Below are 27,377 nucleotides of genomic sequence, written 5' to 3' on the forward strand. Positions count from 1 at the left end.
TCCTCTTGGACCACTGTTCCCCATTCTCCCCATTTGCTCCCCGTCACTGTGCAGGTGCCTTTCATCCACAGAGCATTTACTGTTGATCCTGACAACTTTTCTTTCCCCTCAAAGTATTAGTGCTTTCCCTTTTATAAAAAAAACTTTCATAGATTAATTGCTTCCTCTTTTGCTATAAGATTTCTTGGAACGTCAAATGTATTGAGGAGTACAAACTCCTTAACTCCCTTCCGTCCCAGGGAATGAAGAGTCCCACCAGACTACAGGCTTCCTCCCTAATACACTGTCTGCTTTGACAATAAATAAATAAATAAATAAATAAATAAATAATAACAAGTGGTTGAATGATGAGTCAGTAATTCTTATAGAAGGGAAGACTCCAATATTTTAAAAAAATCCCTATTTTAGCCATCCATAAAGTGTTTTCTTCTTTACAAATGTGACAGTTTTACAACTTACCCTTCTCTTCAAGTGAAATTCTCAGTCATGCAGTAGAGTTTTTATATATTTCTGACTATTGGTAGCTAAATACACATACACTTATCCACAATATGAATAGCTTCATACCTTTAGTTACAAACATAATCATAGATCTTTTATTCGTAAATTTCTTTGATCCTTACACATCATATTAGCAGAAAGTCCAATTTCCTACCCACTTGTCTAAAAATTCTAGGGACTATTGAAAGGGCTCACTCCATTTTATCTTTTCTTAGTGCCATGGGCTTTTTATTCTTCTAAATATCCTGAGAGATAGTACTTGTCCACTACCATGAAGGAAGATTCCATTTCCTTGGTAATCTGGTAAAGGGTGCCCTACCCATGCATGAGCTTCTATGGGTGCAGCTTTAGGCATTCATCTTTTTTACTTCAAGTTTCCCAGCAGCTACCACTACATAAACCTAGAATCCTCATACATCATTTCTTTCTGGCAACCACATGCTTTCCACTGGGGCCACTCCTCATAGCCAGAGCTATTAGAAATCTCCTTCAAAAGGACACTGCCCTCAGCAATCCGAAAGGGACTTCCTGTTCTCCTGCACACCTTGATATTGCTGGCAATTTTTCTTGTTAAAAAAGGAACCCACACACACTTCTGGTGGGACAATGCCTTCAATGGGAAAACTCATTTGTGACTGGGATGGCATTATATACTTATGTGTATAATGGACTTATATACACACTTATATATACATGTGTATATATAAGGCTGTGTTAGTTTGAACTCCTCAATTAAAAAAAAAACCCTGCTAATTGAGTTAGCCACTGGTATATAATATATATAATATATACCCAGCCACTGGCATAGAAGACAGTTCTCTCTCAAGAACTGTAGGAAACCAAGCAAATAAGCAACCACGATCCTGTGTGATAAGTACTGTTTCAGAGTTTTGCATGGAATACAGATACTGGGAACAACATTCAGGAATAACTTTTACGATGGGGTAGCAAATTCAGTAGAACCATGTCACTATTGGCAGTTTTTATTCCATAATTAGGCCATGGATGCATTGCTTGATTTCTTTCTTTTGTCTTGGATTCGTGATATACTGAGAGTTGTTTTGTCTTAGAAATAAAACTTAATAAAAAAAAAACTAACAGCACATATATTCTAGTTTAATGCTTGCATCTGTATTTCTGGTAGAGAGAAAAAGCGTACATTAAAATCTCAACAAATAAAGATTTTATAAAGCTTAAATGGACACATTGCATTGTGGGTAGTGTTGGTATAGGGAATATATACATTGTAAAAGTTTTTTGTAATTTTTTAATGTTTATTTTTGACAGACAGAGAGACACGTGCACAGAGACACGTGCGAAGAGACAGAGAGAGACACACACACAGAGACACACAGAGGGACACACAGAGGGACACACAGAGGGACACACAGAGGGACACACAGAGGGACACACAGAGGGACACACAGAGGGACAACGAGCAGGAGAGAGGCAGAGAGAGAGGGAGACACAGAGTTGGAAGCAGGCTCCAGGCTCTGAGCTGTCAGCACAGAGCCCGAAGGAGGCCTTGGGCCCACAAACCATGAGACCATGACCTGAGCCGAAGTTGGTCGCTTATTCAACTGAGCCACCCGGCTGCTCCATCTATAAAAGGATTTTTATCTGAGTGTATTCAATTTAATTAAAACTTCTGGCACAATCAATTTGGTACACTCAACAAGATCATTCGTCAATACATGAGCTGACCACACTTCAAACGCATGAATTGTTGGGGGCCCCTGGGTGGCTCAGTCAGTTAAGCATCCGATTTCAGCACAGGTCAAGATCTCTCGGGTTTGTGAGTCCGGGCCCGCGCCTGGGGTGAGCCCAACTTCTCCCCACCCCCACTCTCTGCCCCTCTGGGATTCTCTCTCTCCCACTCTCTCTATCCATCACTCGCGCCCTCTCTCAAAAAAAAAAAAAAAAGGAAGAAAAAAAGGGGGGGGCTCACAGCTTTGTAATAACCAGCCCTGAGAAGTAGCAAGCTTATTCTACTCTTTTTCATACTGGCATCTAATTCCATATAAAACACTGACAGTGGCAACTACAGCAGAAGATCCAAATTGTGTCAAACCCCCCCCACACACACGGACATGCCAGTCGTTTACCCATTTTCATTATTATTGTTCTATTTTGACATGAAACTTTGACAGAAGTTAGAAATCTTGGTAGGTTTTAATTTTTTTTTTTAGTAATAAAGGAATTATTTTTAAAGGTTTTATCGATTCAGGACTTATTATGAATGTTTACATCAAAAGCGGAGAAGAGAAAAAAGCTAAAAAACCTTCCCAATTTATTAGTATATAAGGATTTTAATCTATTTTCTTGTAACCAAAAATTACTGGCCTATTTATTAGGTACTTCTGGGGACTTTATCAGCCACTGAGCAAGACCAGAAACACCCTGGAAGTGGTTTAACTCTACTCTACTTGTGCGCAATTGTGTGTGAGTATTTCTGGAACACTATATAAACAGGTCTTTACATAAAACTTCAATGACTACATGTTCACTTAGCAGACTGTAAAACATTTTGAATGGAATAAATAACTTCATGAACTTCAGTGATTGCATGATGTCGTCTGCGGTGGGGTCAGGGAAGAGTTTGGAAAGAGATCAGGCTAATATTTACCTCTATAATCCGTAACCTAATGTCTGAGGTTAGTAACAATTTTCCAAACAGGAGAAGAAGATGCCCTATGTTGCCTATTGTGATTCTACTTGAAAACTTCAGCTTGATGGCTACCTCGTTTGCAAGCAGGAACATTGCTGGGGAAACAAGAAGTGCTCCAGTCACAAGCACTTATAAACCACTCAGGTCAGAATGGACGTGTGTAGGCAGTCTTGGGGGCATGTGTATGCACCTTGTTGGAAAAGGGGTTTTGGCAAGATGAGCAAGTATTGGGCAACATGTTTATAGAATTTGCAACACAGCCTCCAGGAAAACACCGACAGCAATATTTACTCAACATTACTTTTCATTCTTTTAATGTTCTTTCTTCTAAGAAGTAAATACACGGCGTTTGGCATTTGTTTTGTTTGGTTTTAAAGTAACAGCTACCTTGTTAAACCTCAATTTTGACAGTGCGTGCTCGTACCTCAGGTTATACTAGTTCAGCTTCATCAACTTGTAAATGGGAATAATTCAGAGAAACTCCCTGAAGTTAAAGCTCAAAGTGAAACCAACTTCCCAAAGTACCAGGAAATATTATTCAGAAAAAACAAAACTGCAACATTTGGTAAAACTTATTTTTCCCATCTTCTTAAACCACATTTGTTTTATTAGTATTAAAAACTACAGTGGTGTGAGGTCTGCAGCTGATAGTGGTTTGGTTCAAACCAGAGTCAGGGGCAGCTGCAAAAATACAGAAACATCTCGTCTGCTGCCATGCGAAGATTCAAGCATAACTCCTAGCAAGCCAGCTTTATTCAGACTATCTCGGGTTTATCACGTAAGAATCAAAGTCACATGTCTCTGCATGAGCCATGTTAGCTGAAAACCCTCTAGCCTAATAAGTAGAGAAACGTAACCACAAGAACCATGAGGCTTTCTACATTTGAAGGACAAATAAGGGAGGCATTCTCTTCTTTTTTTTTTTTTAATTTTTTTTTTTTAACGTTTACTTATTTTTGAGACAGAGAGAGACAGAGCATGAAGGGGGGAGGGGCAGAGAGAGAAGGAGACACAGAATCGGAAGCAGGCTCCAGGCTCTGAGCCATCAGCCCAGAGCCTGACGCGGGGCTCGAACTCACGGACCGCAAGATCGTGACCTGAGCTGAAGTCGGACGCTTAACCGACTGCGCCACCCAGGCGCCCCGGGAGGCATTCTCTTCTTACAGAGCAGTTTCTATCCCAGAAGCCTGCCCCATCCCATTCCTACAGCTCTTCATTGCCCCCTCACCTCCCTTCAAAGATTCTCCAATAAGAAATCGGTTAGGTAGTTGGTTCCAATAATACACGGCTCTCCTCCAAGAGAGTTACCGTCTCGTCTTTGGCCTATAGTGCTAATTCATAAGCCCTAGACTAGCTTTCAAATGCTTTTGAACCCATAGGCACAGCAAGAAATCCACTTTCATCCAGAGCCAGTATACATAGAAAACTGTAGCAAGAACTTCTTGAAAAATATATGCCTTTACTACATGTGATGCACTGATAGTTTCCATTTTATATTGTTTAATTTTATGTGGTTTTTGCACACCACCAAATTGACTCCATTACATACAAGTGCATCATGACCCACAGTTTATAAAATACTGCCAAAGTTCATTACTTTTCATGTCCAGCTGTGCATCGAAATCACCTGGGGAGTGTTCTCCAAATAAGCCAAGGCTGGCTAGGGGAGAATGGGGCGTGACTGCAGACAGTTTTAAAAGGCAGACAGTTTCTCCCAATAATTCGCTGTGTGACCTTAGATAGGTTACTTAACCTCTCAGAGTTTTAATTTCCTCACTTCCAAATGACGATAGAATCTTCCATACAGATTTGTTCTGGGTATGAAATGACATTTCTAGGACAATGCTTGGTTTTGGTGTGGTAAGAACGCATTATTATTTTTAATAATCTTGTGACCATACTATTTTTATAGTTAAGTTGCATTACTGATATCTAATGGGGATTTTTCACAACATGTCCTAATCTGCCTTACACGCTGTGCCTTTCCTAGAGCCAAAAGTGGATTAGAACTCAGCCACCTCATTAATACCTTGCTTGGCTACTAAATTGGAGGTGCCTCAACAAGGTAATAATGAGGTGACCAAGTCCTAACCTGATCTTGGCCCCCACTAAATGTATTAATGAGGTGACCAGGTTTTAACCTGTTCTCGGCCTCATGGATATATTGGTTTTCAAAGCAAGTGAGAACCTGTTTTTAAAAGGCTATTAAAAACATCAAATCATGAGCCTAGGTGTTTTTTTTTTAAGAGAACATGAATAAGAGATACAAAGGAAAGAACTAGACAGAGTTCATTAGAAACTCCTAATATTAGTCTCTCATGTTGCCCTGTACCAATTTTCCTGAAGAACTAACATGGATTGCAATTCACGTTAGGTAAATATTTGGGCTTTTCCAGTGAATACTTTTCAATTTAACACAATATTCTATATCCATAGGTCCTAAATTGAATCCTGTAACAAAGATTTATCGAAAAGCCAACACTAACCACACTCAATTCAGAACTATGAGAACACTAAAAAAATGTGAAATGTAGTCCCTTCCCTCAAAGTGCTTGTAGTCCACTTGACAGAAGGAACTTACAAAGATGGGGATTAATAGAAACTTGGCTGCATAGTAAGACCACCAGATCGGGAGGCGATTGCCATTGAAAAGAGCGTGTTACTCACGTACCCAAGCAGCGGGGAGGGCACACCCGTCAAGAAACCCCACACCAGGAAGCGTCAGTGAGGAGGCAGGGAGGTAGAGACACTGTGGGTGAGAGGCTTTATTGCAGTTCCTCCAGGAAGAAACAGGTGAGGCTGGTAAGCAGGTTTAGGATTGAATAGTTTGAATAATTTTAGCATATTTAAGACATAGGCGCTCTCCATAGCTGTCTGGTACCTGGCCCTGGGGTGTAGGTAGATAGATAGATATCTATCTACCTACTTATCTATCTACCTAGCTACTATCTATCTACCTACTACTTTCAGAGTGTGAAAGCCCAACAAAGGAAGTGATTGGAGGGGTGGGCTCTGAATTGGTTGGTTTGTTTTTGAAAAGCACTCTTGCAGGGCAATTGTTTACCATTTCTAGGAACTGGCTACACCTGGGGGAGGTGGTCTCTCCAGTGTCAACAAAGATCCAGATTTCAAAGCACCAGAATACATAAAACAAAAGACATGGTTAATACAGAAACAACCCAAAACTTGGAAAATGTTAACAACATAATTTACCACTAACGTGTGTATCAAATGCCAAAAGAATTGAGGAATTTAGAGAGTTGTCAACTTTGACTATACATTGGAATCACCCAGAGGATTATAAAAGTACTGCTCGAGTCCCTATCCTAGACTCTGACTTAGTTTAGGGTGCTGGGCATCAGGAGCTTTAAGAGCTTTCCAGGTGACTCTAATGTATAACCTAAGGTGACAACCACTAATTTAGAGCAAGTGTGAACAGGACAGGTGGTGACAAGTGTATTTGGACCTTGAATGCTCCAAAGCTGGTCACTTTTGCCTCATCCTTTGCATAGAGAGGAGGGGAAAGAGAGAAGGAAAATAATAGAGAATAATGGATTGAACATGTATCAAGGAACCACTACATGGCAGGTCCATTTTAGGTACTTCAAATACATTATCTAACTTTCTCCCTAAAAGCATAAAACAAAAATATAAAATTCTTTCATTTAACCGAAAGGAAACTGAAACTCAGAAAGGGTAAATGATTTGGGGTGCCTGAGTGACTCAGTGGATTAAGCGTCCAGCTCTTGATTTTGGCTCAGGTCATGACCTCATGAACCATGAGATCAAGTCTCACATTGGGCTCTGCTCTTACAGCGTAGAGGATCCCTGCTTGGGATTTTCTTTCTCTTTCTCTGCCTCTCCCTCACTCTCTTTCCCTCAAAATAAATAAACATTTCAAAAAAAAGGGTAAATGATTTGCCTACAATCCACAGCTAATATGTTGATAAGTTCATATCTCTTCTCTTCCAAATTTGAATCTAGTTATTTTTTTAAAGATGAAATACTGCTTTCTCTCCAAGTAACCAATATTTTTCCTATTTGATAAACCAAACATTGTTTTTCTTTGTATCCAATTTTAAATACTTCTTGTCTTGCCCAAACAACAATTTATTATTATTACAGAGAAATCTTTGAACCTTGACATAAATGATAATCTTTCTTTGGTCTAGCATCTCAGTTTCCATTAGGCTTTACCCCACTCTTATCCCATCTGGTTAGGGCTGGCTGGGGAGTGAAGGTAGGGGACATAGGATCGTGGTTTATCTAACCATGGCACTCTACTATTTGATCTATAACGATTAGGCTAAGGGATGGTCACATGACATAAGCTGAGTCAATCGGTGTGCTTGCACTGAGACTGCAAAGGTAGATGCTGGAGATAGTGTGTTTATTTCTTGAGGCTTGTAGGCTCTAAGCACAGAGGCCAGACCTTCCTTGAGATCCTAAGGCATGAGAGAATGAGGCCAACAGGAAGAGAGATGAAAAAACAAATAGATGTTTAGTAGATCCTAGAGATGGATAAGCTGCTATTATTGTTTGAGCTTCTGGATTTAATCAGGCTTAAATGCAAACATCTCCACCCATGGGCTTAATGACTGTATGAGCCAATAAATTTCCTTTTTGCTTAAGATGTTTTGAATTGCTTTTCTGTTATGTGGAACTGTTACTTGCACAATGAGATGTTTCCAGAAAAAACACATTATTTGGGGCACAGGCCTATTCAATTTGATGAAGGTACTCAGTGAATGAAATCAAGAACAGTTTGAACAAGGGTGTGCTTTTCTTCTTATATGGACAACTATTGCCTTGCAGTTTGCAGGTTTTCCAGATCAAAGTGTAATAGAAGACCGTACTGCAAGTTCAAAGTCAGTGATACATTATTTTGGAATGGTCCTTTAGGAAAGAAGACTGAGATCACAATGACAAATCAGCCAGTCAGTTAAAATTAATTATTAATCATCTGCTGTGTGTCAGGAAATGTGAATTTTATGGGGAGGCTCCAAAGATAAAGAGGACGTTTCAAGAAGCTCACTGCTTGTGGGGGAAATATGGACCCAAAAAAACCACTACTAAAAGGTAGCACCGGTAAGTTGCCAAATCTACAGCATGAAAATATGTTAGGGCTATGTACGTTCAAAGGAATGAGCAAGAGCTGTGAGATGGAAGTGGTCAGGAGCACTTTTTCTTTTTTTTTTTAAAAGACTGTGTAGGCTGACCTGTGCCTTGCAGAATGGGAGGATTTAGCAGAGAGATTATCTTTGCCTACAAAGAGAAAATTCCGTATAACATACTTGAGCTATATCTGAAGAATCTAATACTAGATTCTAGTAGTTTAAGAATCTAATACTAGACCAAAGGAAATAGAATCTAAGGTAGCATAAAAAACATCTCTTTACCTCTACCCCATACCATTATTTCCTGGTTTTTATTCTTTAAAATGGAACAGAAAAACCCCAGCTTTATTAATGTTACATAATGATCAAGACAAGTCATAATCCTTGCCTGTTAGGGGTTTCAATCTATTTAGAAACTTCAGGAAAGTAGACAAATCATGTTTTGAGTAATACCTGTAGGAAAGGGCACCTAATTCAGATTAAAGGTCAAAGTAGAATGCTTAGAAAAAGCAGCATCTGAACTAAAACTTTAGGGGTGCTTCAGTGGCTCCGTTGGTTAAGCATCTGACTCCTGATTTTGGCTCAGGTCATGATCTCACAGCTCATGAGATCCAGCCCCATGTCGGGCTCTGTGCTGGTAAGCGTGAAGCCTGCTTTGGCTTCTTTCTCCTCCTTCCCCTTCCTTCCCCCCCACCCCTTGCCCTCTCTCTCTCTCTCAAAAACAAATAAACTTAAAAAAAGTAATAAACTAAAATTTTACTGAAAGTCAAGAAGTTAGCAAAGATTCTAAAATGAGAAAAAAAGTGTGACATATGTATTATATATCAAAAGAAGTTCAAAGAGGTGATAGCAAGGTACCTGTAGGAGTAGAAGGAAGAGGTTTATACTCTGTGGATGAAAAAAAGGCAGAGAGCAGCTGTTTTCCAAGAACCTGGCCCTTTGGGGTCCCCTGACATACCTTCCGGGAATCTGTGAAGTCATATAATTTTTATAATAATGCTGGTATATTATTTGCCTACAAAAGCTCATTTTCTCATGAGTATACACTCATAGTGGAGATTTCTACTGTACATTTGGCAGATCTGCATAAAAGAATGACCACTATGTTCCAAATAGCAAATCATGATGTTATAAAAATCATGCATGGATAAAAACACATATATTCAAGGTGCAAGATAGGCCAATGTAACAGAGTGCAAAAAAAATCATGAATATAGTGTCAGATTCTATATGGTAACTAATCTTTAAGAAACTTCCAGTTTTTGAATAGTATGATAGGATAGTCATAATTATCTAAAATGGCTATCAAAATACTCCTTCCTTTTCCAACTCTGTATGTGTGAGACCAGATTTTCTTCATATACTTCAACCAAAATAACACATCACAACAGATTGAATGAAGAAGCAGATACGACAATCTAGCTAACTTTTGTTAAGCCAGACCTTGCAAAGATGTTCAAAGTATAAAACAATTCTACTCTTACAAGTAATTTTTGTGTGTGTGTGGCACGGGGGGGAGGGATATAAGAAAATGTTTATTACTGTTCCTTAAACTGAACATTTCAATCTTTTTTTGTTTTAACTTCTACTATAGTAAATATAGATAGATATAACCCACTTAAGCTCTTTAGGGTCCTCATAATTTTTAAAAGTATAAAGAGATTCTGAGACCAAAAGTTTGAGAATGGTGGCCACAGAGCATGTCATAGGGATTCTGTTTCATATCTCCCAGAGATCTCTTCATGACCCTGTGTGATTGACGTACACTCAGTAAGCTCATCAATAAATGTTGAGTCAGTTCACTCCCACCCATTCACTGTTTCCAACTGCCCATTGTTGTAAGCCTGAATGAATAAATAGATGTAGCTTTCACATCACTACCAGCTTCTATTTGTCCTGAATCCTCATTTCCCATTGATAATGCGTCAGAAGTAATCGCTGCTATTATGACAATTTAGGAGAATCATGTAAGGATCAATAAACAAGATCAAATTCACAAATGCGTCTATATCTCCGCAGAGCACTCTGTCTTGCTAAAGACTGAAATTAATGGGGGAGACAGCACTGCTTCTCTGTGCTTTTGAGTGTTTTACATTATAAGAGGCAAGATCTTAAGAATTTAAAAACATTAAAATATTTAAAGGTAGCAAAAGTTATGACTTGTTCTCCAACTCTGAACCAAATACTTGTGGAAAAGATTATAATGAATAATCCCTTATCTTTGGGGTGGGGTTGGGGGGGGGAATGCCTGATTTCTTTCTCTGCTTTGAAGCCTCTGATGATTTCTGGCTGTTTGCCCTACATTTTGATCTTTGGATAAGGATGCTGTCCTCGGGCTCCTTCCCTTCTGAGGTCCACCAGGAATGTCTGTCTGAAGGCTTTGGCTGGGATTTTATATTTAACACTTGGCGGGTAAATGATGCTGGGAAAAGTGTAAGCATCCACCCACATGCAGGCTCTGTGACCCTCTGCAGAAAGATGGTTTGGATGTGGAATAGAGTGGCACAGGGGCAAGAAATGACATTTACAGCAAGGACTCAGAGCAGGCTCTGCCTCTCACCTCCCTCCTGGCCTGTGCTAGGAGGCCCTGGCTTCCGCTCAGTGGGCTGGTTCAAAGAAGGCATTAGACTGCCCTTTGGAAAGGGTACAGTCCTCTCCTTACAACTGAGTTGAGATGACCTCATTCTTTTCAGTTATAAATTTTGGCAATTCCCTGTTATCAGCCAAAGGACATCATTCTTTTTAAGTAACAATCTAGCTTCTGCCAAATTTTGATTAAACAGAAGTCTTTCTCATTCTTTTCAAATAGTACTTTTTAAGGCATGCTCATTTCAGAGTGCATTAAAATCAAGCTTAGTAGCAAAAAATGTTTGTCTGTTTGTCAAAATCCCCTTAAAGAGATGTATACGGTTATCTTCCAAAAATTCTCTTTTCCTTCTCCCTTTTATTGATAAACAATAGTATATTTGTATCAATGTTATATATTAATTTTGTATTTTTTCCAATCCTTTTTAAAATGTATTTTTAAAAATGCAATAAGGATTGTGAGTCAATCCTTTAATAGCTGAAAAAAAAATTATGCACAATTATATATGAAATACATGAGTGCCCTCTCTTGTCCACTTCAAAGTAAAACAGTTTAGTAGTCAAAGAATTTTCTCTCTGTAGTGGCAGGAAACAAAATCAGCCACCTGTAATATAAGCTAAGTTTTTGTCTTCCTTCTTTGAAAATCAGATATATAAATGCATGCTGTATTTCATTAAGAAGAAACTGATTGGAAGAAAATGAATTTTAAAGTAAACACAACAGTTTTTATAAGAAGCTAAACACAACAGTGGTACCGGTTTTAATTCTTACTTTTTAAGTCTTGGAGGGTATGTTGAATTCAGGTAAACCTGGCTTTGAAAATGAGTTTAATTTTCATTTTGACTGACATGATTGTACCGAAAGCAAGTTAATTTCCCGGATGTTAAACCTATAAACAATCATATTCTGATTTTCACTATTTTTCTTTCACTTTTTTTTTTTTAACAACTGAAGGAAAAGCAACAAATAAGCCTGTTGTTAGGAGCCAGTAATTTCTTATGTTGCTGCTCAGTAATGAAGCTACACAAGAAGACATTCTATGGTGCTATAAATTTTATTTCATTTTTTATTATTTTTTAGAGAGAGAGAAAAAGAGCATGAGCAAGGGAGGGGCAGAGGTAGGAAGAGAGAGAGAAAGAGAGAGAGAGAGAAAGAGAGAGAGAGAGAGAGAGAGAGAATCGTAAGCAGGCTCCATGCTCAGTACACGACCCTGAGTGACCTGTGCCAAAATCAAGAGTCAGACGCTCAACTGACTGAGCCACCTAGGTGCCCCAATGTGCTATTAATGTTAAAGAATATTTACTTACTATTTCTATAGCTCTACTGTCTTCCCCAAAAAGTTAGTGAATTGGACAGAGTGTATATAGACAGGTCTTTGTGCCTGGTATGGAAGGCCGACTTGGGGGTAGAGATTTCTGGATAAAAGATTTCCGATCAGAAGAAATTCAATGACCAGGACTAACATTCTTTCTACACTCAATGAGGGTGATGAGGAATGCTCTGCCATGGTCTCAGGAATCAAGCCATTGCAACTGCAGTTCCTGGAAAGTTACGAGTAAGTAAAGAATGTTGGGGCTTAGCTGCCTCCTAGATTCTCAGATGAAGTTGTTTTCACCGTAAATTCTTCACATCCTATGAAAAACATTCCCTGAAGGCATGAAGGGAAGTTGTATTTATCAGAGAGGTTTTTTGAATGAGCAACACAGGTTTGTAAATCTAAGAATTGAGACCCTCCCTTCTCAGCTCCCATCCACCCCCCACCCATGGTTTTATGCTCTGGTCAAGTGTGCTGGTGGCCAGATGAAGTATCAACGTGCTAGTTCCACTGCAAATGTTGTGAGGACTTCCAGCAGGTTATAGAAATGCTGCTGAGGATCAGATCTACCCACACGACATTGAAGAAGAGACTCCCTCAGCAGCTGGCTGTAGTAGCTATTGGCAGAGTCCAGGATTACATGTTCCAAGGTGATCTGACATTCATTTCCTTCTAGAATATGCTGTTAGTGGTGACAGCTGAATAATTTCAACATTCTAACATTTGGAAAGAAGGCCTGCCAAGTATGGTAAGAACGAGATCACCAGTAGTAGAGGTGAGCCTGCTACTGTGCCTTTATCAGGTTAATCCGTATAGGGACTGGGGTAATCTTCACGACTACTCTGTAAAGCAGAATCTATTATTATCACTATTTTACCCAGAGTGGCCAAGTAACTTCACCAGTGTACATGGCCAACTTTGCCAGATTGTACTAGGGTTTGATCTCAGCTGTCCAGCTCCAGGGTCTATGCCTACTTTATGCTAGCTCTTCTCACCACACTGAGATATTCTTTTTGGGGTGGTACAACCACAGCTGAGCATCATCTCTCTCTTCTGAGTTCTCATAACACCATCTTTTGTCTTCCTCTAATGCCAGACTTGCTGCTGGTGGTTTTATTGTTTCATCGATTTATGTTTTATCCGTCCACTTAAATTGTAAGGTCATCAGGGCAGTATCCATATATTCTTCATTTTTGTAGGAAAGGGCACTTACAAATTGGGTGGTAATTCACAAAACAGCATTTTGAATAAAGCTATTAGACTCATAAACTCATCAATGTATTCATTCATTCCACTAATACTTATTAAGATCCAATTGTATGGCAGACCAGTTTCTAAGGGGTTACGGTGTTAAATCAAACTGCAGATGAGGTTTTACGATATAACGAATGGATTAACTGTTCCAAGATTTTAGTCACAAGTCTTCCATTAATGCACCTTTTTATTAATGGTTAATTATTAGTAGAAAAGTAGTTTCCTAATCTACTTTACATTATTATTGACAGAGGAACTCAGAGATTGTCCATTGTATGTAAGAAGTTTCCTGGGGAGCATTTTAGTATAAAATTTAGAGGCATTATAGACAGAAAAACAAATCATTTCTACAGTAGCAATGGATCAACGGTGAAAATAATATAGAATTTTCTAATCTTTGGATATGGATAACCACTTGGAATGTGTTGCCAATAATATTGTAAAAACCTGGCAGAAAGTATGCAGACATGGAGTTCTTAAGAAAAAATGAACCAGAATCCAGTTCTGTTTTATACATCCAGTAGATCAACTATCTTCCACCATGAGTTCAATTTGACTTGGAAAGGTAAAATTTATCTAACATTATTCCTTTCTGGGTGAAGCTTTTTTGTCCCCCAAAGAACTTTCTTTAAGGTGCTGTCCAGACCTGATCCTGTTTATCAGATAATATTAAATCAAATAGTCTCAACTTGTTTTGACCCCTGATGGATGACACTTGGGAAATGACAGTCTGGGCTCCATGGGAAATTGCAGTTATGTCGAGTTGATTATGATTGTGTGTGGTACACACTTTCATTTTTTCTGCTTGGCCCATCTCAGTGGATAACTTCTAGCAAATCCAAATTTGCAAAACAAAATAATCTGACAACTTGTAAGGGTGGGAAAGGATGTTGGTTCATTTCCCTAAAGACTTATCTCATAGAAAAGCCATATATTATATGAAAAAGGAATATAATTCAACATTTCTCTGCCAGAAAAGGCAGCCAAAATTTTTATATTGTTCCAGGAAGAAAATGATCTTTATGCAATTTCCATTTACTCCTTCCTTACCAAGCCTAGAACTTTAGTCTTTTGGAGATAGCAATGGTATTGCAACAGTTTCAGGAAGCGAAGCTGTAAAGTACAAAGAAATTTTATTGCACAACCCCCCAGCCTCCCTCCTTTTTCTCAGTGGAGACCCATTGTTGTCTTTAACTTCTCCGCTCTGAGTTCTGGCTTCCTGGTTACCTACATCCTCTGTTCCTGTCTTGTCTGACCCTTCACCACAACACTGTGGTGTTCACTGTAATAACAGGTGGGCCAAAATGAGCTCACGCTTATTAACATAGAGCATGTAACGTCATAGGAATTTTATTATAATTGAGCAATAATTCTTGTAGAGCTATTTTTTAAATGTATCTGTAGAGCAAATTATAATAGAGTATTTCCCCAAGGCTCATAACATTATCTGTTTTTAGGAATTCTTTTTCATGCTGGTACTTTAAACTAATGAGCTCAATAGTCTTGACAAGAGAAAAGATGAAAGAGGTAGAACTGTTTAAAAGTTATTCTTAGTCCAAATCTGGGCTTATTACTGTAGCAATGTGTCCCCTTAGTGCTACCCTAGGGCATCCATCCAAAATAATCAGAGTGAAATAGATAGGAATCTAAATTGAAAACCAATAATCTGCTGAACACCTATTTCTCCATTATTTTATCCTACCCAATCCTCTTTATATATTCAGGTACAGGTAGGATAAGCATTTAGTTCTCGCATTCAGTAGCTTACTGTGGATTATTTTCTTGTTTGTTCTGTCCTGGATAGGTTGCAAAAGGGGGTGGTTATCAGGATAGATCTTGGGGTGGAGAGGTGAAAAAGGAATGTTTATTTGTTCCTATATAGATATTAAGGTATGCTTTACACGTATCCTCTTAATGCTTGTAACTAAGCTGTGAGTCGGTTAGTATTGCCTCCCATAAATGAGCAAACTGAGTTTTCAAGACGACAGTGTATCCCAATCTACTGGTAATAGTTTTTTATCTGTTTAAATGCTACAATTCGAAGCAGAGATGTATGCAATGGAAACGGCTTTCTTCTCCATTCTTCCTTCTCTTCAATCTCTCCTGCACACATGCAATGACACATAGGCGTGTGTGTACACACTTAGAAAATCATAGACCTATCCCACAAGACTCAGGAAAGCCTACCATCCTGAAACAGAAATGCAGTTAAACTTCTCAATTTGTAACCCCTAACAGAGTAGTTTAACTATCAATGCGATTAACACTTAACTGCCCCTAAATGTTATTTCTTCACCCTCTCACCCCAGGTGTCGCCTCTTATCGTTCCTCATGTTCCATGGAACCATCCCTACTCCTCTCACATCACCAGTTCTTAGAACGTGTTGTCCCAGCCAAGTCTGATGATTTTCCTACGGACTCTAATAACAAGTCAAGTAGAGCAGGCCTGGCCTTGGGGAAATGACTGTTAACTCCCTCCATGCAGTGTAAGCCTGGTCGATGACAGAACAGAACATTTGCTTTCTTTCCTTTGTTCACTTTGTTATTTTTCCAGCAATCCAATGAACTCTTTCTTTCCTAATTCGTTTTCTGCTCAGCGGCTTATCAATGTTGTCTCTTTCAAACTGCATAGATCAAACAACGCTAGATCGTTGTCAAGAGACAAGAAAGTTAAATCATTGGGGAGAAGGTAAAAATAGCTCTGACTAAATCTCTACTGGGCCTTGGAGAAAACTATAATATGTTCGTTTTTCTTTCATATTGGCTGGCTGGCTTCATTCTTCATTTCTAGAATGACGGTAAAGTGCATTATTACCATTATTATTATGATTATCATCAGCAGCAGCAGCAACAGCATGGCAGTGTTTAGATAAAGCTGGATAGCCCTAGTCAAACTTCTCCTCTCCTGGATGGAGACAAACAAAACATCATGTTGTGTCAGTATGGACAGTATGGATTTTTCTCCACCAAGATAGTCAGCTCAGTTCTATATAAATGTTATTAAACTCCACATTAAACAGCATGTTTGTGTGGGTACCAAGCCCAGAAGTGCTTGACAGCTAATGAATAAACATATACTTTATTTCTAGCAAGTCTTTTTTAAGGATACAGTGCCTGAATACTTTTGGCAAAAAGACACATTTATTTTGTTTAAAAACACATATGCTCACATGGAAACGCAAGTAAATCAGGCAGTGTCACTCCAATTCTTGAGTATATAAATAAGTAAATGTCTGATTATTTTGCCTGAAGAATGTCAAAGGGACTAAATCCCAGTCAGTTCAGAGAAAATGCTGCTGCCACATTTCCTGCTCCGACCCCACCCACTCAAGGGCCTGGTGTCACTTACCCATCTCAGGCGCTCTCTGGAGCACGTATCTCTTTTTCAAAACAGAAGGACTTGTGAACACAAAGTTCAAAGGGCTTTCCAGAGCACAGCCAAATTAGCCCTTATTTAGAAAGAGAAACATGGCTTTTTTAAAAGAAAAACCTAACAAAGACAGCAGGTATAACCTAATAATAGAGTTTAGAGCTGGAATTTTCATCCCTTCTCTCTGTGTAAGTATTTTCATTCATATTTGTTGGCTTTCAATACTTTACTACTTCTTGAAACACATATGTGCCTAAATTAAAGAGTTTACCTTCTTTTGGCATCATCGTTAAATAAAGGATTACTTGTTTTTTCTATCTCACTATTACTGAATTTATTATCCACATTTCCCTAATTTCTCTGGGGGATCTCGGGTCGTTGATAGCCAAAGATGTTAATACAGAAAGCTACTTACTCTAAATGTACAGCATGAAGTTCATACATTCAAATGGTGTATGGGGAACTAATAAAACCAGAACAGCAAGTGTGATAGGAATATTACATCTATGTGGAATTTTCAAAGACCAAGACTACCAACCACATGATATTCTCTCCTGGTTTACCAAAATGAGAGGAACTCTTCTGGTAACAGTTACTTTTATGGATGGCTAAAACTTACATCACCCACCAAGTACAATGAAGCACTTAAGAGCTGGATCCCTGAGACGACATGGACCTGCTCCGAAGGAAATCCAGGGCAGTCGTGGCTGGTGACTGCTCCGTGGACAGTGTCACGGACACACCTTGCATCATCACCTGGGCACTGGAACTGTGATTAACGACCGGTCAGCCTGGGACTGAGAGCCTCTTAATAAACTCCGAGCTTCGGAACAAAGCTATCATTCTAAGGAGTAGTTTAGTGTGTTATAATGAACTGAAAGAAGGCAGAAAGTAAAGGCAGGGAGACACAGGCACTCTGCTGGAAAGCACAGTCATTAAAAATAATGAGCAGTCTTTCACTTCCTTCTTTTTATTAACTTTCTGTAAAGGACAACCTGACACTTTATTATTTAGCGCAGTCTCCACTTTTACTAATATCCGTTAGCAGATGGCTAAGAATTTTTCCACAACATGCTCCATAATACTTAGAACCACCCTGGAAAACACTCAGGGTCTTTTCCTTTCCCTTTTTTGTTTTGTACGTCTTAGAACTGGCTTTTCCAATAACTGCCTCTAAGCTAAACAAAACTTTGCCATCCCTCTCTACTTCTAAAATACACAAAGGTAGCATTTTAGGGGGAGAGTTGAACACAGAGAGCAAGGACAAAGAAAAAGACTTCAAGCGCTCATCCTAAAGTACTATTCAGTCCAAATTTCTCCCTCCAATTGCCCCTGCGGTGCTAATTTATGTCTAGGAATCTGTAGGAATGGTGTCGACACTTAATTGCTGGCACCGTTTGCATTAAGAATTCTGATAGGAGAAGAGAAGGCTGAATGAACCGGATGGTTGGTAAAAGGCCAGAATTTTAGTCTGGAAGAGATTTCTAGAATGAATTATGAAGCTAACTGCTCTGAGTTAGTACTTTGTTCCCTTGGAGAACTGCTGCATTAGTGCCAAATAGCAGAACTGAACTCTGATCTCTTTCCCTTGTAGTTAATAACTTAAGCCAAGCTTTTGATCAAAGGGAAGGAAACACAACAGCTGAGACCCAGGGAAATTACTGGCTTGACCAGAAGTCCCTCTGACCTGTGGATCCAGGAGACCCAGGCTTCTATTAATCAAAGAGTGAGAGAGGAAGTGGTATTTGAACACCTATTAAGTGTCAGGCACGTGCCAGGTACTTTATTTATGCTATTTCATTTAGTCCTCACACTAACCCCAAGGAATTGGCATTTTATCCATGAGTGATATATACAAGGAAGGTTAGGATTCACTCATTCATTCATTCAACAAATATTTTATTGCACAATAACTATGTTCTAGGCATCATGCTAGATGTTAGGGATACAATGATAAACTAGACGGACATAGCGCTTGCCTTCAGAGAGCTCACAGTTTAATGGAGATATAGCATGAGTAGTTAGAAGCCTGATTAGCATCACAGAAGGGGCAGCAGGTGCTTGAGCAGGTGTAGAAAATTGGTGAATTACTCAACTATTCAACAAAGGATTATTGGAAGCCCGCAAGAAGCACCAACTTTGAAGTTTACCCCAAAGTTTGGTCTTGCTCTTATGGAAATGTTCTACATCTGTGTTAATACATAGACATGTGACTATTGTAGTCTATGTAACTGAGGGACTAAATTTTTTATTTTATCTAACTTTAATTAATTTAAAATGTAATTCTAATAGAGATTGAGGGTTAGTAGCTACCATCTTTGACAGCATAGTTATAGATGATTCTCATGGGGCCGAAAGTATTCTGAAACTTATCCCCCCCTACCATTGCCTTTGGAGAGATTTGGTATGAATTGCTCTAGGAAGCCTAAGGAGTTTGTTTCTGCTGTAGTTATACTGAGACCCCTTCAATCTGTAGGTGTCTTATATTTCTGGGGTGGTTCCAAGGAAGATAGAAAGTAGCTCTAAGAAACCAACTTCAATATTGACTCCGATTGGATTCAACCACAAATAGACCTGGGTGAGTTCTTATATAAAAGTATTCTACTGGGGTTAGTCAATATAGACTAATTCAGCATTGGGCCATTTCACACAACAGCAGAGTCCCAGGTTCCCCTGCAACCCCTCAAACACGGTGGGTCCCAAGCTCTGCTTTAGTCCCAGTTAGAGCAAGAGATGAAGAGGCAGATTAACCTCTGGTTATCAGTTACGTAAAAGGGAAGAGGATTCAAGGTCTCCCCCAGGGTCAGAGCAGTAGTTGCAGGAAACACCGTATGTGTGCATGAAAACATAAACGCAGGCACGTATATACTCCCACGCAAGCACATATACACACTTGCCTTCAGGTGTTGGTATCTCCAGCGGAGCTGGTGATATATATATATACCAGACACGGTAATTTCGTTAAGAGTTCTAATCAAGAATTGAAGTAAAGGAGAGGGTGATTTAAGCCTAAATAGAAGTGGAACTGAAAGTGTTTTAGATCCTTTTGCCAAAGCACCTAACTTATTATATGAGCTTGTTTTAGATTAAAAAGATACTATCTATCGAGCAATAAATAAAATTAGTCCTGTTGGATATTTAATTGTTTATGATAAAATTTACTTCTTTGCTGCTGACTTAAGTTCCCATAGTTGATCCGTCTTTTCGCCTCAGAGACATATTCTCTTAGCTCCAGAGTATTTTTTAAAATAACATACAGTCAGGTATACTTCATATTGCCTCCTGGATGGAAAGAACTATTTTTCTTTCTCTCTGCTTTGAATCTACAGAATGCTACCTTCTTAGCCAGCCACTTGACCTCACACCGCCCAACTATGAGATGATGCTCTGCGCTTCTGACATGACTGCACCTTATTACTCACTTGGACCATTACTGACAGACTCCCGCCTACGGGCTTGCCATGCAATCTGGCAGCCACATCAAGAAACAACAGGAATCAGAGTCACAATTATCTCTTGCTTTATTCTTAAAGAAAGGAAAGGAGTCAGACCATTAAAAATATGATACGTATTGTATTTTAGTATGCTTGCTAGTTGCCAATTACCTGCTCAGAAATTGGGCTTATGCAAGCACTATTCAAAAGTAAATTGGCTTGGTGCATGACTGACCTCAGATCATTTCATGAGATAGTAGCAATAAAAGCTTCCATTTATTGAAAGCCAATAATGTGCTAAGATATTTATTACACACATTCATCATTATATTCAGTTTTCACAACAACCACTAAAACAGAAACAATTATTTCAGTTTTTCAAGGGAGGAAACACAGCATCTATGAGTCAATACAACTGGTGTAAGATCACACAGTTTGGAAGTCACAAACTCCTATCTAACTCCGTGCTATTCCATTTCACCATTCTCTCTTCCTGTGAGTAAGGTCCCTGGGAGGAGAAATGGAAACAGAAGGGGTGGAGGCACAGGGAAGAATGCCAAGTTATCTAATTTTTTTCAAGTTAGTAGAAAGTGATAAAATGTCTTTCAATTTATGTCCTAGCACAATACTAGACACAAATGAGGTACTTATTGAATGAGAGAACTTTTATTTTATTTTCTTTCAATGTTTATTCATTTTTGACAGGGAGGAGGGGCAGAGAGAGAGGTGGGGACAGAAGATCCGAAGCAGGCTGTGTACTGACAGCAGACAGCCCAATGTGGGGCTCAAACTCACAAACTGCGAGAGCACGACCTGGGCTGAAGTCAGATGCCTAACCCACTGAGCCACGCAGCCATCCCGGATGAGACAAATTTTTAAAAATCTGTTTTCAAATATTCATTTGAAATACAGTTTTGAGTGTGTATTATATGCAACCATTTTGTTAGGTACAAAGGCAAGAAAGAAAATGTCCTTACCTTTGAGGGCTTATGTTCTGGTAGAGAAAACAGTACAAGTAAGCACAGCAGTGAGCAATACACCAGGTGTTGCTGAAAGATGTGAAGAAAGTAGAACAGAGTGACTTGATCTGATGCCCCACGGGGCTGTGAGGGGCAAGAGCGCTAATTCAGATTGAATGCTTGGGAATTACTCACTGGGGGGGATGGCTTTTGAGCTAGGAGCTGAACGCCAGCAAAAAACCATCAGGATCCTCAGAGATCTTGATGTGCCACGGAGAATAGACCGACAAAAGGGAGTATCCTACTGCATGGACAGTAGGGGAGGGGAGGAATCAAAGATGCTGCCTAGAGTTTGGTTTCAGCAACTGGGTAAGACATTGGCCATTTCACCAACACCGGAAAACTTGTAGGAAGCAAATGGTGTGGGGGAAAACAAGAGTTCTATTTAATTTCCAGAAGACATTATTGTATTGCTTACTTTTACCAGGTAGACTGAATAAAATATCTTAATACCGGTGATTTTATATGGAGATTTTAGACATTTAGTGAACCCATCAGATATTTCCACTTGAAACAAAAAAACACAAGTGTTTACGATTATTCTTTTATAAGTTCTATTTTGAAGCTTGTCAAAAGTTATAAATTGGAAACCAATTTGACAATAAATTTCATATATTGAAAAAAAAGTTATAAATAAGTCATTGGGATGTAATGTACACCATTGTGTCTATAGTTAATAATACCGTTTTGCACATTTAAAAGTTGCTAAGAGAGTAAATTTTAGAAGTCTGCTCAAGAAAAAATTTTGAAACTATGTAAAGCGATAGATGTTAACTAGACTTACTGCGGTGATCTTTCACAATGTATAGAATATCTAATCATTATGTTGTACACCTGAAACTAATAAATTGTTACATGCCAATTATAACTCAATTAAAAAATTAGCTCTACTTTATCAATTTTAATAAAGGAAAACAGGTGGGGCATCTGGGTGGCTCAGTCAGTTAAGCATCCAACTTCAGCTCAGGTCATGATCTCACAGTCCATGAGTTCAAGCCCCACATCAGGCTCTGGGTGGATAGCTCAGAACCCAGAGCCTGCTTCTGATTCTGTGTCTCCCTCTCTCTCTGCCCCTCCCCTGCTCACACTCTGTCTCTCTCAAAAATAAAATAAAACATTACAATTTTTTTTTAAATAAAGGAAAACAGGAACCTTTGAAAATGTCATTTTCACTTTTTCAGACTGTCCAGAGTATTTTTAACTAGGCAATAGTATTCCTGAACATGTTTTTAAAAGAAAGTTTGTGTTCAATCAAAATTCAGTTTTTTATTGGAACTACTCAAAAAGGTACATAAAATTTTGTGAGAAAATTCTTTTTTCATGCACCTACATTCCTTTGACTCAAAGAAGATTACGAATTAGTAAAATTTTTCATTTCAAAGTACAACGATTTAAGGGGCGCCTGGGTGGCTCAGTCGGTTAAGCCTCCGACTTCGGCTCAGGTCATGATCTCACAGCTTGTGGATTCGTGCCCTACGTTGGGCTTTGTGCTGACAGCTCAGAGCCTGGAGGCTGCTTCGAATTCTGTGTCTCCCTCTCTCTCTGCCTCTCCCTGACTCATGCTCTCTCTGTCTCTCAAAAATAAACATTAAGAAAAATTTTCATTTAAATACAGTGATTTATAAAGTCAGTTCTGGAAGACACAATATCATAGTTACATTATTACAATGCAATAATTGCAACCCAGCTGGCAAACGAGAATCATCTACCTGTTGTGGGGAAACAAGTCAAATCTCTTAACCCAGTCTTGGAAGAAAGTTCTTCCTTAGCAGTCAAATGTTGGGGTTGTGGGAAAGGCATTCCGGGCCAACACAGTCACAGATGCTTGAATCTGGTGGGGGGAACACAATGTGCCACATGACTGGACAATTTAGTTTTCTCTAGGCATATCCACCCTAAAAGAAAAAGAAAAATCATGTGGAAGCCTTGGGATCTGATCTGTCTTGATGTTTTGTTGAGTTTTTATCAAAGTACCTTTTATTTCCTATATTTAAAAGTATTTCAGAACATCAGAAATGAAAGCAGAATTTTAAAGGTGGACTGACTTTTCATGCCATTACTTATTCCTTTAAAACTATTTCAAAAACATTATTTGATAATTATAAACTTAATTATATACATATATGGAGGGATATTCGTTTGTGTGTCAGCATTCTGATATTTGTATAGACAGAATAACTGGCAATTGGCTGAAATTTTTATTTTTTAATTAGATATTTTAGATTTATGCAATACTGTCCTCCATATCATTTTAATGTAAATGCCTTCTTATAACTTTTCACATACTTGGAGATTCTACAAGTAAAAAGCACATTCAGATACAAACTGAATTTGAATATAAAGTATACCTTAACTAATTTCTTGACCTAATGATTCAATCGCCCTAAGTTACTCGGAATAAGACTCTATTTAAAGATCATTATACAATCTAAATAATTTATTTAGATGTATTTATTTAAAGATAATTATAAAATCTATTTAAAGATAATTATAAAGTCTAAATAATTTAATGTGTGAAGCCTGTATGACTTGGTCAATTTCTGCTGAGTAGCAATTATAATAATTAAAAATATATATTTGTTAACGTCAGTGGTCTAGATAAATTCTAATTTCCCCTTCTGTATTTAGATTTAGCCGGTGGCCATTGTTTATAGAGTTTGATGGTTTCTCATCGTTATCCTAATTGTGAAAGCAGTAGAGTATGCAAATTATCAGAAAAAAATCTCCTACTGATAAACTATGCAAATGAAACATCAGGTGAGTGGATACATTCTTCTGTGTCATTAATCAGTTGATTAAGCTCTCCTAAAATGCAAATGACATGGCTGACCCCACCTCTCAAGCCTCCAAAGAATCCTTTATGTTGCCAATAATGCAGCCAAGACAATAAATGCAAATTCCCTGTGTTTCCTTTTAAAAGCCTGGAGGCGTTTAGTTATCCTTGTGAAGGCCCAGTGCTATAGCCTATCTGTAATACTATTTATAATAATAGCATTAGAATCCCAAGCAAAACTCAGGGTGAGTGAGCTGCTCAGTATGCAATGCGACAGTAGATGAGTTTTCCAGACAACAGTTTTGAGGAAGAAAACCTGTAGGAAAAGAAAAGGAAGGATTTCAAGCATTGTTTGTTTTCTTTTTTAACTTGGCTTTTCTACACTCCTTCTTCTAAGATGCCATTTGTACATACAAATCACTTCAGTTTATTTTTAAAACCCACACAGAGAGATATTGTTTTGTTGTGGTTACATCCTAGTCAGTAGAGACCCAAAGCCTCCCATCGTGAGAGGAAATGAAGCCTGGCTGGGTCTTTAAAAGGCCTCCGTGTACATGTGGCTCCTTTCATCTCAGGCTTGTAATTGCTGTGATTCAGCCCCGAGCTTATTTCCAAAGGTAGCCTACTGAGAAAATTCTCAGTATCCAACCCAAGATACATTAAAGAACGTTGGTCCCACAAATGAAGCAAAGGTTACATTTATGTTAACAAGCAAAAGGACAAAGTCACTCTCCTCCCTCGTCCGAAGCTCCTTCAGCTGTAACCAATAAGCTGCCCTTCTGAAGTCATCCTGCTTCTAGGAGAACCAAGGCACTTGGATAAAACACAATAAAATATCAAGACAAATCAGATCCCAAGGCTTCCGAGTGAATTTTTTTTCAAGGTGCATAGACCTGGAGAATGTTGAGTTGTCCAGGCATGGGGTAGATTATGTTCTCTCGGTAGTTCCTGTTTGTGTGCCTGTGTTGGCCCAGAATGTCCTTCCCACAATCCTAACACCTGCCTGCTAAGGAAATGCTTTTCTTCCAAAACTTTGCTAAGAGTATCCTCAGATTTGATTCCCTTCTCCCAAAGGGGAGAGGATCATCTTCCTTCTTACCACCTCTGTAGCAAGCAATTGTGATGGTATGTCACCGTTGAGCAACCTGGCCTCCAGATTAGATTAGACCGTAAAGCCCCTGAGGCGGCGGCCTTCGCATCCTGTTTGCACCCTGTGTGCACGGCACGTGGTAGACCCGACTAGATATTTCATGAGTGAGGAAGCGTGGTCTGACCACGTGTCCAGATTTAGATTCCGAAAACTGGCCCACGCCCATGCTGATTCTAATGTCTTTTGATGATGATACATTTTCTGACAATACTGTCAGGTGAATACAAACTTGTGGACCCTGAATGGGGGCATTTAACCACTTCAGAACTGCAAATGCTCCTCAGAGAGAGAAAAGGAAACGAACAGCTAAAGAAAGCGAACAGAAACAGGAGGCAATAATATTGCCGGACAAAAACAAGTAATCGAAAAGGTTCATTTTTAGAATACTTGACAAGGCTAGCAGTTTCCCCCACTTTCCTTTATTCCTTTCTTGTGTACTGCACCTGCAGACTACCTAGAAAGCAAAGTTTTGGGTTATTTGGGAGAGATTATTCCATCCTTCCTTGTACAAATATATTTTACGCACCTATGTGGTATATTGCTATTCTCGTACCGTGGTCTCTCTAATGCCTATAATTGCCTGTAATTAAACATATTTAACAACCGGAAATAAAAATATAATATAGAGTCAATTGTTAAATCAAGATAAATTTTAAGGGTGCCTGGATGGCTCAGTCTGTTAAGCATCTGACTCTTGATTTTGGCTCAGGTCACGATCTCACTGTCCCTGAGAAGGAGCTCCACATCAGGCTCTGTGCTCACAGTGTGGAACCTGCTTGGGATTCTCTGTCTCTCCTCTCTTCTCTCTCCTCTGTCTCTGACCCTCCCCAGCTTGGGCGTTCTCTCTCAAAACAAATAAAAATTTTTTTAAACATTTTTAATCTTTCTTATTTTCTAAATAAACCAAGATACAGATAACATAGAATTGCTTACAAAGTGATAGGAGTCATTGTGCCCGTAGATCACCAAATCGTTCTAATAATTTAAAGTCATTTGTTGAATTTTAGGAATTATTGGTGTGCTCTTTTGCTTGATGTTACTGTTACTGGTTCAAAGATGCCCCTATCTGAACTGCACAACTGCACAATGGGGAAGGTTTCTCCCCATTAAATTAGTAGTATTAGATGCCTGCTGGTACTTAATTGCTGCCTGCGAGAGGCTGGGCACTGAGCCTACATCCAGACGCCTGACCCAACCAGCATCACTGTTATCCCCACCATCTGCCCTGTTATGTGCCTTGTCGCCCTCATCAACTTTGGGCCACTCCAGAGCAGGATATGAGTGACGTGGATGTTTCTGTCATTGGCCATCTCAGTCCACTCTGCAGCTGCTGAGAGTGACCCTCACCTGCAGGCACTGAACACCTGGGCTCAATATCCTAAATCATTTACCATCTGGTATGGAAGGCCTGTGTTTCAATAATTGAATGGCCAGTATGTTTTCGGCAGTGCTTACCAGCTAACTGTCGGCCTGCCTAGAATGTTCTGGGCTCTATAGGTAATTAAATGATGAGAGTCTAATTTTCTTAAATTAGCCAAGTAATCATCTAGAGCCTGCATAATAATTTCTAGAAACTTGGCTTTGACACTTGTGAACACGAAATGAGAAGTTGAAAGACAACCACATACATTGTCTAATTTCCATGAATCAAATAAAAATGAGTACTTAGTACAACTCAAGAACTTATTTCATTTAATCTTTATATCATCTCTGTTTCGAGGTATTATTATGATCATTTTATAGGCGGGAAAGTTGAAGCACAGAAAAGTTGCCCACGGACCCGTTCTCTGGAGTTGGAAAAGACAGAATTAAAACCCTCATGGTGTGTCTTCAGATGTGCTTTAAACCACTGTGCTCTACTGTCTTCCTAGTAAGTAAAGCCATTTTATGTAAATCATCAGCTGTGTGTGGTGAAATGCATAGAACTCTGGTTTGAATTCTGGTTTTGTCACTTACTGGCTGAACCTTTAGCAAAGTTATTTTATCACTGTAAACTTCAATATTCTCACCTCTAAACTGAAAAGCATAAAACCTTCCTTGAAATAGTTATAAGAATTAAATAATATAATAAATAACATAATTCCATTATACCTAGAATATAACAAGCCTGTGATGAATATCAGTTCTGCGCTCTACATACCATGCCTCTCAGCCCTGTGAAGGCAATGGCTGTATCTGGTTCATTGTCA

At 38.9% G+C, this 27,377-nt stretch overlaps 1 pseudogene; it reads right to left on the bottom strand.

Annotated features, from left to right (window-relative positions):
• The window catches only part of LOC124501892 (serine/threonine-protein phosphatase 4 catalytic subunit-like), a 125,496-nt pseudogene extending 100,142 nt beyond the window's left edge, over positions 1-25,354 (bottom strand).
• Between the last annotated feature and the right edge of the window lie 2,023 nt (positions 25,355-27,377).

The sequence above is a fragment of the Lynx rufus genome, unplaced genomic scaffold (genome assembly GCF_022079265.1).
Source record: "Lynx rufus isolate CCGP_SWC_20201006 ecotype Redwood Valley unplaced genomic scaffold, mLynRuf1.p SCAF_7, whole genome shotgun sequence".
Lineage (NCBI taxonomy): Eukaryota > Metazoa > Chordata > Mammalia > Carnivora > Felidae > Lynx > Lynx rufus.